This window comes from Typopeltis vanoorti, chromosome 5 (assembly GCF_054136105.1).
Source record: "Typopeltis vanoorti isolate ZY-2024b chromosome 5, IOZ_Tvanoo_1.0, whole genome shotgun sequence".
Classification (NCBI taxonomy): Eukaryota; Metazoa; Arthropoda; class Arachnida; order Uropygi; family Thelyphonidae; genus Typopeltis; species Typopeltis vanoorti.
The window spans coordinates 65,357,432-65,372,500 of record NC_143553.1 but is presented as its reverse complement, the minus strand read 5'-3'; the positions used below and the strand labels follow the sequence as shown (position 1 = coordinate 65,372,500).

The window sequence follows — 15,069 nt, the reverse complement described above, 5'->3', positions numbered from 1 at the left end:
TGAAGCAAAAAGTAATCTCAGCAAGGTTGGAGCTTTCTATAACAACTATCTTTTGCATCATTCACAAGAAGCTTCACATGACAAAGGTCAGTGCTAGGTGGGTGCCCTGACTTCTCTCTTCAATTCAAAAGGAGCATCGTATGACCTGTTCCTGCCAGTTTTTAGAGCTTGGCCAAGGGAATCAGAGAAAAGTGCTGGAATTCAATTGTTACTAGGGATAAAACCATGGTCCTTTATTATGTTCCTCTTTCCAAAAGGGAATCCATGCAGTGGCACAAACCAGGCAAAGCAGCACTGAAAAAAGCCAAGGTCACTCACAGTCTGCCAAGAAGATTATAGCAACAAACTTTTGGGACTGCCAGGGAATTCTCTTGATTGATTTCAAGGAAAGGAATATCAACGTGAATGCAGAATATTATACTTCACTCCTGCACAAACTGCAACGCCATAAAAGAGAAGAGACGAGAAATGCTGAGTTGTGATGTTCGCCTGTTTCACAACAATGCTCCAGTCCATATGGCTATTGTTGCAAAGGCTGCAATGAAGGACTGTGGCTTCCAGGAGATTGAACACCCACCCCACAGTCCAGATCTAGCCCCCAGTGATTACGACCTCTTCTCAAAACTGAAGAAAGACCTTCGAGGAAGAAAAGATGCAGTTTTAGGCCATTTTGAGACAAAAGTACAGACTATTTTTTCAAGGGCACATAAATGTTAATTCAAATATGTGAAAAGTGTGTTGAAGTAAAGGGAAATGGTGTTGAAAAGTGCAACAGCTCTTTTCTTCCTATCTCTAAAAATTAATCAAGCTGGAAACTTATGGAACCTTCCTCGTACATTTGGAAATGTGGCACTAGTTGGCATTGACATATTCAGCATCTTATCATTTGAAATAAATTCCATTGCAAATAATATTGTTTAATGCAGTCAATTTCATACCAAAATGAAGCTAAGTCCTAATTAACAAAATTAAAATTGCTGACTCATCAAAATTCATACCAGAAATTTCACTTACAAAAGTTATTTGGCAAGATGGTATGTATGCTTTCCGAGGTATAGGCATGCAGGGATGATCATAAAGAAGTTTGAATGCATGGACACTTTGCACACATCACTTAAAATACTGGTTGCAATTACTATTTGCACAGTATAAGGAAGGAGCCCCCCCCCGATAGCTTAGTATTAATGATGCTGAATGGTTGGAAAGATTTGTGATCCAATTCCATCAAGAACATGAAAATTTATGACATCTTTCCCAATGAAATTGAGTGTTGTTTGGACTCAGATGGAAGTGGCCATTTTTCCCTCTCAAAAAGTCAGGTTTTACATCTTGCAAAATTTGGCCAACAAATGCATGCCTTGGCAGATATAGCATACTACATGTGGGATTAGATTAGGTTAGGTGGGATTAATTCACTTTAGGGACAGTACACATTTATACAAAATCAAGGTTCTTGACCATGACAAGCCACTGATCCTAACATGCAAAGGTAATGATGTATAGTATACAGTCAGTCCCTGAATTAGTCAGAAATCACTATGAGAACCATAAAGATATGTTAACAATTAACATTCCTGAATGATATAATGTATGGGTCTATTTTCATAATCAACTAACTTTACTCTTTGTTTATAGTGAAATAATACAACACAGAAATTATAAAATTACTGTATACAGTATTGTTTACAATATTCCATTATTTATCTATAATAAATAATGGAACCTTAATGTACAGTGATAATGTGCACACTTACCAATAAATAATCAAATGAAAATACATGAAGTGTACTTCTTCAAAACTTCTAATTTATTAATTGGATGATTTATCAGAGGAAGCATGGGAGGCTAGGTCATTAACAACAAATAAATCAAATTCAGTAACTTCAACAAGTCATTATGAGGATGGCTTCATTAGACATATAATTTGTGAAAAGTCTAGGTCATCCACAGAGGGATAAGGAGTGAGGCATTTTTAAAAATTTTTACATTACACTTGACTTAGTCTGCACAGTTTCTTTTCTGTAGATATTTAGAGACAGAGATTTAGCAGAGTGCACAGAATGATGCAAGCAAATACAACTTGCATCATTCCGTCTACTTAGCTAAATCTCTCTCTATGCTGGGATCCATTTCCTCAAACAACCAAAATGCACTATGACTTAAGTCAAATACCTCTGAAAATTTTTTTCACGGTAAATTTTTGGGGGCTTGGCTTATTTTTCCTGTTCTTCTGCTTATTTATCTCTTCTTTTCCTTCTTCTGCACCTTTCTCTCTTCTGGCTCTATAAGTCTTCATTTGAAAGCTCTTCCACAGCTGAAACTATCTTGTTCACCAATCTCTTGTAAGGCTTTGTTGAATCCTGTGAATGTATCAACATATATTTTCAGTAGCATCTTCCTAACACGCTTCATGTACTCTGCTCAGTCCATGCTACATCTATATTCTTTGTACAATGCAAGATACATCCCATCCAAAGTCCCTGGCAGTTTTCTGACTCTCAGTAGCAATCAGCAATAGCCTGAACAAAAGTATTTTTTAAATAATATGCTTTGAAAGCAGCAATAACAGCAAGTCTTCGTTCAAAATTATAAAAAAAAATAATAATAATAAAAATTATGTTCTATGTGAAACATCTCTGTAGAACTTGTTTTTTATGAAATAAAGAGAATAAGTGCTTTTCTTTTAAGTAATTTATTAGCTTTCCATTCCAACTCAGGAATACAAGATACAACTGATTTGTGGTAAGTAAAATATTAGAAAGACCTACGAGTGCAAATGGTAATCTCCAATGGATAACTGCAATGATGAAAAGCACTGCTTCTCATCATCGCTGTAGTGGGATTGGTGTTTATAGTGAGGATGAACTTCTCTTTTAGAAACTCAACAAGGACCTGCGAATTAGGATCAATATTGAGTCACAATTTAGAATCACTGGTATCTGATTATTTTTCTTTAATAATGCAGTACCATCAGTAGCATGAGGTAGAAGAACAAAGTGAATGAAATCTATTCATGCAGAGTTGTGAATGATTGGAATGCCTTGCCTGAGAGTGTGGTGTCTGCAGAGAATTTGAGTGTGTTTAAAGCACGGTATGATGAGCTGTGTGTATAATAAAAAGGACCTCCCAGATGAGTCTTTGACTCCATGGGGTCTTGGGTAATAATAATATCTTCAATTGCCTGGTTTGGAAAAATGTATATGACTGTGTTGCAAACAGTTTATTCATTAGGCAAAAGACATTTGTCAGCACAAATATCTCTACAAACCTGATGAATACAGGCATTCACACTGTAAGTAAATAATATCCTAATAATATACTGTTTCTTGTTTTGGTATACTGCAACTCCACTGGCTCATTGTCTAGAGACCCTCGAGATCATCAACACACATGGGAGGTTAAACGAACACTCAGAAACTTACAGCAAAGTGCAGCTGATAGTTCCCAATTTTCAAGAGAATTTACCACAGCCAAAATAACTGAGGCCTTAAAAAAGGTGAAAACCAGCAAAGCATCAGGCTTTGATGGTATTCACCCTGAATTCTTGGTTAACTGTGGAAAAAATGCTCATCAATGGTTAACAAGATTCTTTTCTCACATTTTAAGGACGGGAAACCTTCCAACAGCATTTAAGAGAACCAAAATAATAGCCATATTAAAACCCAACAAGCAGGCTTTAGGACTCAACGTAGTTGTACGGACTAAGTACTAAGCCTTACTACCCATATCGAAGCAGGCTTTCAGATGTTTGAAAACCACTGTTGTGTTTGTTGACCTTACTGCCGCATACGACACGGTATGGAAAGAGGGGTTACTATACAAGCTGATACAAGTCATACCATGCCAATCCATCATACAACTCATTGGTAACATGCTTTCTGACAGGTTCTTTCATGTGGTACTGAGAAACAAAATGAGCAAACTGAGAAAGCTGAACAATGGGCTCCCACAGGGCTCAATATTAGCACCAATCTTATTCAACTTATACACATCTGATCTACCAACAACAGGTCAAAAAAATTTGCTTATTCTGATGATATAGTCCTCGCCACCCAACATAAGAGCATCGAAGTAACTGAAGATAGTCTCACAAATGATCTTAGAACCATTGGGGAATACTTTCATAAATGGAGAATAACACCAAACCTCAATAAGACCGAGGGGCTCCTTTCACCTAAACACCAAATAGGAAACTTCAGGTCAGCTTTAACAACACAGTGCTGCAGTACCAAGATTTCCCTAAATATCTGGGTGTTACCTTGGATAGAACACTATCTTTCAAAACACATCTGGAGAATCTCTCTTTAAAGATCACCCATAATAACATCATACAAAAATTCTGCGGTTCTATGCGGGGTTCGTCTGCTATTAAACTGCGATACTCCACATTGGGCCTAGTCTACTCTGCACCAGAATCTGTGTGTTGAGGCTTATCACTGTTTACCAATATTCCCCTAATTGACACCTTAACACTCTTAAAAAAACGTTTTTTCCTTCTGATATCTTAGAGCTCTTTCCTTTGCCATCAACTCTGGTTATTTTTCTTGGAAGAACAAAATCTACAAACAGATAGAGGGAACTGCCATGGGTTCCCCCCCCTCTCCCTGTCTCTTGCCAATTTTTACATGGAAAATTTTGAAAAACAAGCCTTATACTCTTCCCCTCTGAAACCTTCTATCTGGATAAGATATAGAGATGATGTGTTCTCTATTTGGCCTCATAGCCCAGAAACATTAGAGTCCTTCCTCAGTCACCTCAATAGTCTACATCCAAGAATTCAGTTTACGATGCAAAAGGAAAATAACAATTGTTTACCCTTCCTAGACACCTCAGTAACATGCCTTCCTAATGGTAACTGTTCTTTCTCTGTATATAGAAAACCTACTCATACAGGCAGATACATTCACAAATTCTCCCACCACCACCACCCCTCTCAGCAATATGGCATTATTAAAACTCTCACCAATAGAGCCACAATCTTTGTTACAGTGAAACTGCCCTTTCAACTGAACTCAAACACATACACAACACCTTCCTTTCCAATGGCTAGAGTGACTACAGAATTAAAATAATCAAGTCCTTTCCCATTCCCCAACCATCTCTTCAGAAGGACTTCAGAAATGCCATCACTATACCTTACATCCGTGGTACATCAGAAAAAATAGCCAGATCATTAAAAAAGTACAACCTCCATACAGATTTAAGCCTCACCATAAATTGCTACCCTTATCCGTTTCACCAAAGACCAGCTCCCTCCTCTCTCAACTCTCTCTCAGTGCCTGGAGTATATATAGAGTACCTTGTGCCTGTAAACTGGCTTACTTCGGACAGACAGGCAGATCAGCAACTATCCAGTTAGAAGAAAACAGGTCATACATCTGCAATCATGATTATGGTCAATCTGGCCTTGCAGACCATGTTTTGGATACAACCCACAGGATCTCCTGGAAAAAACCTCCATGCTCCACCATAGTAAATTCAGAAAAGAAAGACTATTCTTTGAATCTGCATCTGCACTCAGGAATCAACCGAATTTAAACAAATACAGTTGAATTAAACTTCCCAAAATTTGGGAAACGTTAATTATCAGAGATCCCTCATTTACATCCTAGGCCACCTGCAAATGCCCATAGAGGGTGCACCACCTAGATAGGACTTTAGTTTCACTTACTATTATTATTATCATCATCATCCAGGCCTCCATGGAGTCAAAAGACTCATCGTGGGAGGTCCTTCCTAAGAAACACAAAGTCTATCATACCACTCCTTAAACTCATTGACCGTTCTCGCTCTCACCACTCCATCAGGCAATGCATTCCATGGTTCAACCACCATCCATGCAAAGAAACCACTCCTCACCCTCTTGCTCACAGTTTCCTTTTGTAACTTCCAGAGTTGGCCTCTTGTCATCACTCCTTCCCGCTGTTCAACCAAGCGAAAGAACTCCCCAGTGTCAACCCTGTAACCACCATTCAACAGTTTAAGTCTCAATCATATCACCTCTCCTTCTTCTATCCACCAAACTCTGCAGTCCACATTCCCTCAGCCGATCCTCATAACTAACATGGTAGTCCTGAAATCATCTTTGTTATCCACCTTTGTACCCTTTCCACAGTTAATTTATCCCCTTCAAATCCTGGGGACCAAATCTGAGAACAATAGTCTAAGTGTGGTCTGATCAGTCTTATACAACGAAATGATAACCCTTTTATCTGTGCAGGTCAGTGTCCTTCTCATTATTGCAGCAATCCTCTGTGTTACCTTCACCACCTTTGCAATATGTCCCCTAAATTTCAGGTTTCTATCAATCATCAACCCCAGATCTCTTGTCTCCCCTACTTCCTCCAGTATAACTCCTCCCATAGAGTATGCAGCGTCCCATTGATGTTTCCTAAACCTCAAGACCTTACATTTTGCTGCATTAAACCAACACCCCCATTCATTTGCCCATCTATCTAGCTTATTCAAATCCTCTTGCAGGGTTACCACATCTGCACTATTACTAATAATCCTTCCCAGCTTCGCATCATCCGCAAACAACTGAATATCCCCTTGCAATACACTGACATTGTCACTGATATAAAGGTTAAATAATATAGGTCCTAGTACTGAGCCCTGTGGGACCCCACTTGTAACCCTCTGCCTCTTTGAAACTGCCCCACCATACACAACTCTCTGATACCTATCTTATTCAACTTATAACCATTTGACAGCCAATCCTGAATCCAGTTGACCAATCTGACATCTAGACCCATGTGCTGCAACTTAAATATCAGCTTATTGTGGCACCCTGTCAAATGCCTTCGCCAAGTCTAAGAAAATGGCAGTATATGCCTTTCCCTCATCTAATGCTCTTGTAACTTTATTATAAAAGGCTAGCATATTGCTAAAACAAGAATGCCCCTTCACAAATCCATGTTGACTCTCACAGATAACATTACCCTCATCTGCCCAATGTTGTATACGGTCCCTCACTACTTTCTCCAAGATCTTAACAACTACTGATGACACACAGACTGGCCTTAATTAGACATTTCCAGTCTGCTACTGCCCTTATGCAACTATCTTACCTTCCTTCCATTCCATGGGCACTTTCTCACAGCCAGACTTTCATTGAAAAGCAAGGTCAAAGGCACTGTCAGTTCCCTAGCACATTCTCTCAAAACTCATGGTGAAATACCATCCAGTCTCACAGTTTTACTGACATCCAGAGTACTCAGTATTTGAAACACACACACTTCCTATACCTCTAAACCTCGAACCTGTCCTATCCCTCTAGTATTAAAACTGACTCCTCCAGGATGAAATACTCCAATAAAGTGTTCATTGAACAATTCCACTATGTCCTCTGCATCAACCATTCTATTCCTATTGTATTATATTTGTGTGTGTTGTTACAAAATATTTTTTGTAATCCCTGAAGATGTCTCTGTGATGGATACGAAATATTGGAAGTATTAAAATTGTTTTTAATCCTCTCTCAGTGCTGATAATATTCCATTAAACCTCCAACATGAATTCTGCAGCAGAATATTGTTCACCAGTATGGCTAAGCATTCCTCATAATCAAGAAAATCGACACACAAATAAATGCAGCGAGGAGTACAATAACAGGCTGTGTCAAATGCACTCACCTCTACCGGCTTCCAACTTTGAGCAATATTTCACCACCAAACCTGTGCAGACAAGATGCTCTAGTAAAAGAGTACAAAAAAATAAACAGTAATCCCCTGTTGCCAATATATAAACCTCCCATATATAAATATGAATCCTCTTAAATCCCAATGGCCTCCACTAATACTGGCTGAAGAACTAATAAAGAGCAATTTCAATGTTAATTCGAAATGGCTAGAAACTTGGAAAGAAAAACTGCCACCAGATTTAAACAAGTATATCCTTCCCAACCAAAATTCAAAAGGGATTGAGCTTCCACGTCATCTATGGAAAAGCCTAAATAGAATATGCACAGGACAAGGTATCTGAGCAGACAGCTTACACAAGTGGGGAAGATCACCTACACCCCAATGCGACTGTGGGGCCATAAACCAAACCATCTGACACATTGTGGAGGACTGCAGCATAAGAGCCTACCCTGGTGACCTGAGAGATTTTTTTGAGGCAGATCCTTCAGCTCTTGATTGGCTATCTGAACTAGACTTAAAATTTTAGTGACTTTTTTTTACCTGATATTTGCATATGTGCATTACTCGTTTCATTTTTTATTGTCTGCACAAATATGTATTTATATATTCTGATGTCATGTATCTTTATTATGCCATACACTAAATAAAATAAATATGAATGGTTATGGTGTAAGCCAGAATTAGAGGAAAGTAATTCCAATTAGCTGACATTTTATTGTTAATCAAAAGCAATTTGGCCAAGCAGCATCAATCAAAATAAGGGCATCACCAATGTTATGCAATCAGGCATACTGAATTGAGTACAGTCATACCCCGACTTACGTGAATCCAGAGTTATGCGGTTTCTTATATGTACATATTCTTGTCCCACTTCACACCTCACCACTAGTTGTATCTTTCAGGCGCCGGCCGCATTCGCCAGTGTTGCACATGCTGTGAACAAGCACTGACACATTTCGCAGTCCCCATTCATACACGACTTTTATAGTCTACAAACCTTGTGATTGTTTAATGTTATGTTCTTGATAAAAATTTTATCACATAAAAAATAATATTGTCATACAAAAGAAGCAAGTCCGATTCTTCTACAGCTAGCAAGAAAAGAAAAACATTCACTTTGGAAACAAAACTCAACATTATTAAGGATTTTGAAGGCAGAATGAAAATTTGTGAGCTAGCAAAGAAGTTCGATCTACAGGAATCCACAGTAAGAACAATCATAAAAGAAAAGTTTACATATTTTGGAGGACATAGATTCTAATGAGGAACGAATTGTAGCCACAAGGCAAGGAATAAAAAAGTCATTAGCTTGCTATGAAGAAATTTTGCGTGGCAAGAAAAAGACATTATGCCGTCAGACGAATCTATTAGATTTTATGAAACCATCGACATTGAAATAACTTTTTCTTTTTTTATGTACGAAAAACTACAATTATGATTATATTTCTTAAAAAAGATAGGTGTTTTTGTAAACTTTTGGTCCCAATTGTATGTTTGTATATATAAATTACATGCAAAATTATACACCGAGTTACATGAATTCGACTTGCACGCTTTTTTTGTTGGTCCCACCTACCGCGTAACTTCGGGGTTTTACTGTACTTTATTTCTTGGCTAGAGCTGATTTGCAGAGCATTTGGAAATTTGATCCAAAGTCACTTAATGCTGGATGTGCATTCTTGAAATTCAATGCTTGTCAGATAATGCAAAGCTCCATTTGCTAATTCATCAGAACATCTATATTCATGGTGATGAGATATCGTTTGCCAACCACCAAAGGAAGTTCATAGGATAGACTGCCAGTGTCCAAAACAGACATTTTATGCAGGTTCTGTGTTTTTTCACATGATGAATATGTCTTGACAAATGAAGGAGACTTGTCTTCTGATGTGTCAAGCACTGGGTTATTATAACAATTTACACAATGATTATGAAGGAACAGTCTTATACCACTGGGATAAAGTCTATCAGCTTTTTTTTAGTCACGAAACATGACCTCAATGAGATCCCTTTCTGAATTTTCTTAGTTTAAAAGACATTTTACCAAGACTTGTAACTTTTTTTTTTTGCCATGGCAGTCTAAAATTCTGTTTTATTTATTTTTATTATTCCTGATACCTCCAAGGAGTCCAAAGACTCATCGCGGGAGGACACCTACAACTGTCTCAACCACTACACCAAACCTCTAGTACGAATCATCTCCATCAATGCCATCTACTGCCCACCTCCTCCACCACCACCACCACAACTAGTATTTTTTGTCTGTAAATTACATGTTCTGAAGGGCCGATTTTAATCTGTATGTGGGATGAAAAACCCGAGTTTCCGGGAGAAAAAACTTGCTACCTCCGTATGAGATTGGCTAACCCACCTTCGATTGAAATCGTCCAGATAAAGATTCCTCCCATCGCGACAAGAATCGAACTTAGGTCTATTCCAATCGAAGGGCGCAATGTACTGTCGTTCTTCCAATTACGCTACGGAGGCGCTTTTTGTTCACAATTTCAAAACTTGACATTTTCTCTTACCCAAAATGATGAAAGAAAAAAATCACTCTCCTTGAAATTTTTCAAACAGTCCAGTTTTCACAAAATGAAGTGACACTTTTTGAAAATCTCATGTTATTGAAACTAATATAAAATATAAGCTGTTGACTAATATAAGCTATCGTAACCAACTGAGTAGTAGTGGGCAATGACTTCACTACTTCTATCAGCGGATTTTCTAACATACATGATGCAAGTTTACTCTGATTTGAAAACCATGGGGGGGGGGCACACTAAAGATGTTTCACATAGAACAGCATTTGCACATACCAGCACATTTTTCTCTTAATATTTCGGGCAGCACAGAAAACAGACTGCTATAATGCAATATGCTTTTCTCATTCTGTTTCTTCTGCCCCCTGTGCTTACACAACAATTACACAGTTAACTCACTAGAACACCTCCATGGTTACCTAACACATCATGCTACCTGAACAAATCACTCTCCTTGGAATTTGTATTTTTGCTTTTTTTTGTTCAGATATTTGTAATAAATGTGTTATACTTATGACTAGTAGTGGTGTCATAATTGTTAATGTAAAACTTCATAAAATTTACAGTGAGAAATTAGCTTGTTTACGTAGATGAAGTTATGTCTGCTCGTTTTGCTATATATTAAAACTTATATTGTATTTATTTTTCTTGGTTGTTTTCTCTTAATACTGTTGTTTTCTTATTAATAGTGTTTTATGTTATGCACTCTGTCATGTATTTTTTTTTCCTTGAAATTTTCTGTTTTCTTAATATGCATAGTGTTTCGTTGTCTGTTTAGTGTGTCATGTGGCTGAAATCAATGGATGTGGTATCAGTCACATGCCTGTTATGCAGCTTACAAGGTTTTTTGGAATTCTCAGTTTTTGAGAGTCTCTGAGGCTTGGACACTGGTACCACATGCACTGTTGCAGTAGTTACTTCTGTACAACAGCATAGTTACTTCCATGAACAATTTTGCAACAGTCATCTTCCAAATTTCTCCTATGTGTGTGTAAAGATATTTCACATAAAAATTAGCATTCATTCATAGTAATAAATTTTCATATAAGTTTCTAGCAAGGCCCAAGAAGGCTAAGATCCCTTGCAGTTTCTAGGATACACCTACAGGTCAATGTTAGACTGTAACCTAATACCAGGTAAGGTTGTACTTACATTCTCTGAGAATCTGTTGCATAGAAGGGAGGAAGTATTATTTGTATTTCAGCTAGAAGGAAATGGATTCAAATCCCTGGACCTTTCATTTAAAGCATTTGGAATTCTTTGACCTCTTGCAGAGGCCAAAGAGTTCCACATGCTTTGATCTCTGCAATTTGAATTCATCATACAAAACAGGAAAATGGCACAGAAAACATTGCAATTAATAGACATAATATACTAGTTTGAAATAATGGCTGAAGCAATGAAAACTATTAAACATGCATTTTCTATGCATGAAATTCAGTTCATGGGATCAGAAAAATTAAAAACCAAGCATTATTAATGCTTGGTCCATTTTAGTACATGAAAATATTACTATTGTTCTTCTCAGTTAAGAATACACTTCTAACTGTAAAAATAAAACTAATAACTTGAAGATAAGTTCTGACAGGCAAACTGTGTATGACCAAAAACAGCTAAAAGCCAAGTAAGACCAAACTATCTAAATTCTGATGAAATTGAAAAATCATTAAGTCAAGACTCAAATCAGGGAGGGGGTAACAATAATACCCCTCCCCAATGGATATAATAAATAAATAAGGTATAATAAATATCCTAAAAAGGATATTTATTATACCTTACCTAAATTGACTCAACATTACATTTCACTCACTAATGTACAAAACTCTCTGCAAAAAAAAGTCATGCCTCATTCTCTTATGCACCATCCCTCTCTCAACCATGCTTAAAAATATCCCCAGTATATCAGATAAGCTCATCTTAACACTTTATATATCACACTCACATCACCTTTCTTGAGACTATTTACCAAACTCGGCAATTCACATTCCCTCAGCCCATCATAGCCAATATTCCACAGATATATTACATTTATTATCCATCTCTGAATGTCCAAATCTATGCAAAGCAGTCTAGATGCAGTCTACTCAAAGCCCATATGGTGCAACGACAACCTCCTTATCCGTGCTTGTAAAATGTTCTTACTATAGTAGCATTTCTTTGTGCTGTTTTTATCACTTTTGCAATGTTTCCTTTCAACTTCAGCTCTCTATCCACCAATATAAGGAGATTCATCACTTCATCTTCTGAAATACAACACCACAAGATAATACATACCATTACATTTCCAAGTTCCAAAGCACAAAAACTTAAAATTATTGGTGTTTGAAATAACATCACTACTCATCAGCTCGCATAACATATTCTAATCATTCTGAAGCACCATTACATCATTCTAAATAGTTTTACCCACTTTCCATCATCTTCAAAGTGTTGAATATCCACTTATGAACAATATCTTTAACATACAGATTAAATGGCAGTGATCCCAGGACAGAACCTTGTGTGACTCACTGTTAACAATAAGAGACTTGGCTTCTCTTATATACAGTCCTTTAATATCTACTGAGATAAAGAGTCAAAAAGGCTTCACTTCGGCAATATAAAATTATACAATTTGTATAATTTTTATCTCAGTAATTCTTGGTGCACCTTTTGGCAACTCGTATGGTAAAGAATAACTTCTGCATCACTTCAACCTTAGTATTTACATCTGGGTCTACCTATTCACTGATGAGACCTCAACAAAGGTTGAAACCAGTGGGCAGCTTGGGTGATGAATGGGCTGTAGTCCATGAAGTTTTAACTGAGGCTGCTGTTGCTGTCACCTAGGTCTGGGTGGGAGGGTAATGAATGACAATGCTGCAGCCCATGAAGTTAATTGAGGCTCGGCTGTTGCCCCTCCAAATGAGCAGCTCTGTTTGGTGGTAAGGTAGCCTGCCAAGGGGTAGAGCTAACCGGTTCTGAGAGTTCTTCTGAGTTTTTAAAGTTTGACCTGTACTTGAAGATTCAACAAAGGTCGAAACTGGTCTGGATAGTGACCCTCCCTCCATAATGTATAGAGTCATACATCTCTGTAAGATGTACTTTACATTATGGAAAATACTAAGGACAGTGATCAGAATTTACTCCACCTTTACTACGAGTCGCCCTAGCCTGAACCAGGTGTTGGCTTATGCTTGGATCCACTGAAACTTTTGTAGTTTCTATATATTCGGCATGAAACTCTTAGAATCTCTATCTTAAAATTTCTATATTCAGCTTGGAAATAATGTTGGTTTCAATATCCCACTTAATTTGTATACCTTTAATATCTATTACCGAGCAAATATACTGATTATTCAAACCTGCCTACTATAACTTACACACCAACCTATCATGTGCTATCCTGCCAAAAGTCTCTACAAAATCCAGAAATATCACCATATATGAATTAGCACTATAGTCATCCTATGAAATGTAAATAGATTACATTACTAAAACAAAAATGTGAAAAGAAAAAAAAAAAAAGTTTTATTCTGTTATGCCAATATATATAATGAAGTGGAATGGACAATAGTTTTTAGAACTCGCTTATTTTCCATGAAAGAGAATATTGTGTACATTTACTAGGTTTGCAGGTTTACTTCCCCCTTTTTTTTTTTTTTTTTTTTTTTTTTTTTTGAAATGCATTTATATTGCAGGCATAGCATGGTGAATTAATTCACTTCCGACAGGGTTCTAAAATCTCCGAAATCGGCTTATATTCTATCACTAATTACATTTCCACCTTAAGAGATATCTACATATATTATAATTTTTCTGAAGTTGGGAAATTTTAAATTCATAAAGCATAGAAAATAGTCAATATGTCCACCAAACTTCGCAAGCTGTACTGCCGTATAGGAAAGATACAAAATGCATGCATTTTATTTCTTAAACTATTTTCTATGTTCCGAAAGATATAACACCACATAACATCAAAAAATACATAAATAAAATACTACGCAATTGCTTCATATAAACGAACTCCACATAAATGTTAGATGGCTTTGATATAATAGAATAAACTATAAATATACGTTCAATAAATCGCATTTCAAGAGAATTTACATTCAAGAGGCGCTCAGCCTTTAATTAGTTATAAAAAAATACATTATGACCTAATCAAATATTAACGCACATGAAATGAAAATGAAAGAGACATTACAATACTTCTAACTTACTTGACTAGACGCCATTTTACCTTTTAACATAAATGACATATGTCAATTACTAAATAAAACAAGATCTGATGCGGGGGCTAGAATATTACCCAGTTCCCCAGTAGGGAAAAAAATATTATAATGGTCTGATAATAAATTCAATAGCACCTCTGAGTTAATCAAAATTTTCTAAGCTCTTTTCTATTAAAAAATAATAATAAAGACATGTATCAGATCCAAGAGAAGCATACTTCGATGCGACAATTTTATATATTTTTAAATCACCGTTGGTTGCTGTGACAACTACCTTTAACAATAACGCAGGCTTAACCCATGAATAAATCTAGACCTACAGTAATAAAATATTAGGAAGAAAGAAAAACTACAGATTCATATCCATCTCGTGCTTGACCTATTCATCTCGAACCTTATGTGGTAAAAATATATTTCTTCTTGCAATACCAGTGAAAAATGCTGGAATTGTTGCATCCAGTTCTATTATGCCACGGAAATCTATGATACTTATGATACTGATGAAAATGCTTTTCAGACAGAGACAATAGACCATAGTCTATTGTCTCTGTCAGATCTTTGTAGCATAAGTCAATATTTTCATCTGTGCTGTCAGATGTAGGTGCATACATATGGACTATTGATATTTTAAATGGTTTTGCTTGAAATCTTGCTACTATGGTTTGTTCATTG

The 15,069-nt window shown here is 36.7% G+C and overlaps 1 protein-coding gene across 1 annotated transcript in view; it reads right to left on the bottom strand.

Moving 5' to 3' along the window:
• LOC150106484 (golgin subfamily A member 7) overlaps positions 1-14,540 on the bottom strand; it is a 174,310-nt gene extending 159,770 nt beyond the window's left edge. Inside the window, exon 1 of the mRNA XM_090392472.1 lies at positions 14,386-14,540. The gene's annotated coding sequence lies outside the window, so the exon portion shown is untranslated. The remainder of the gene's footprint in view (positions 1-14,385) is intronic.
• Positions 14,541-15,069: the final 529 nt, after the last annotated feature.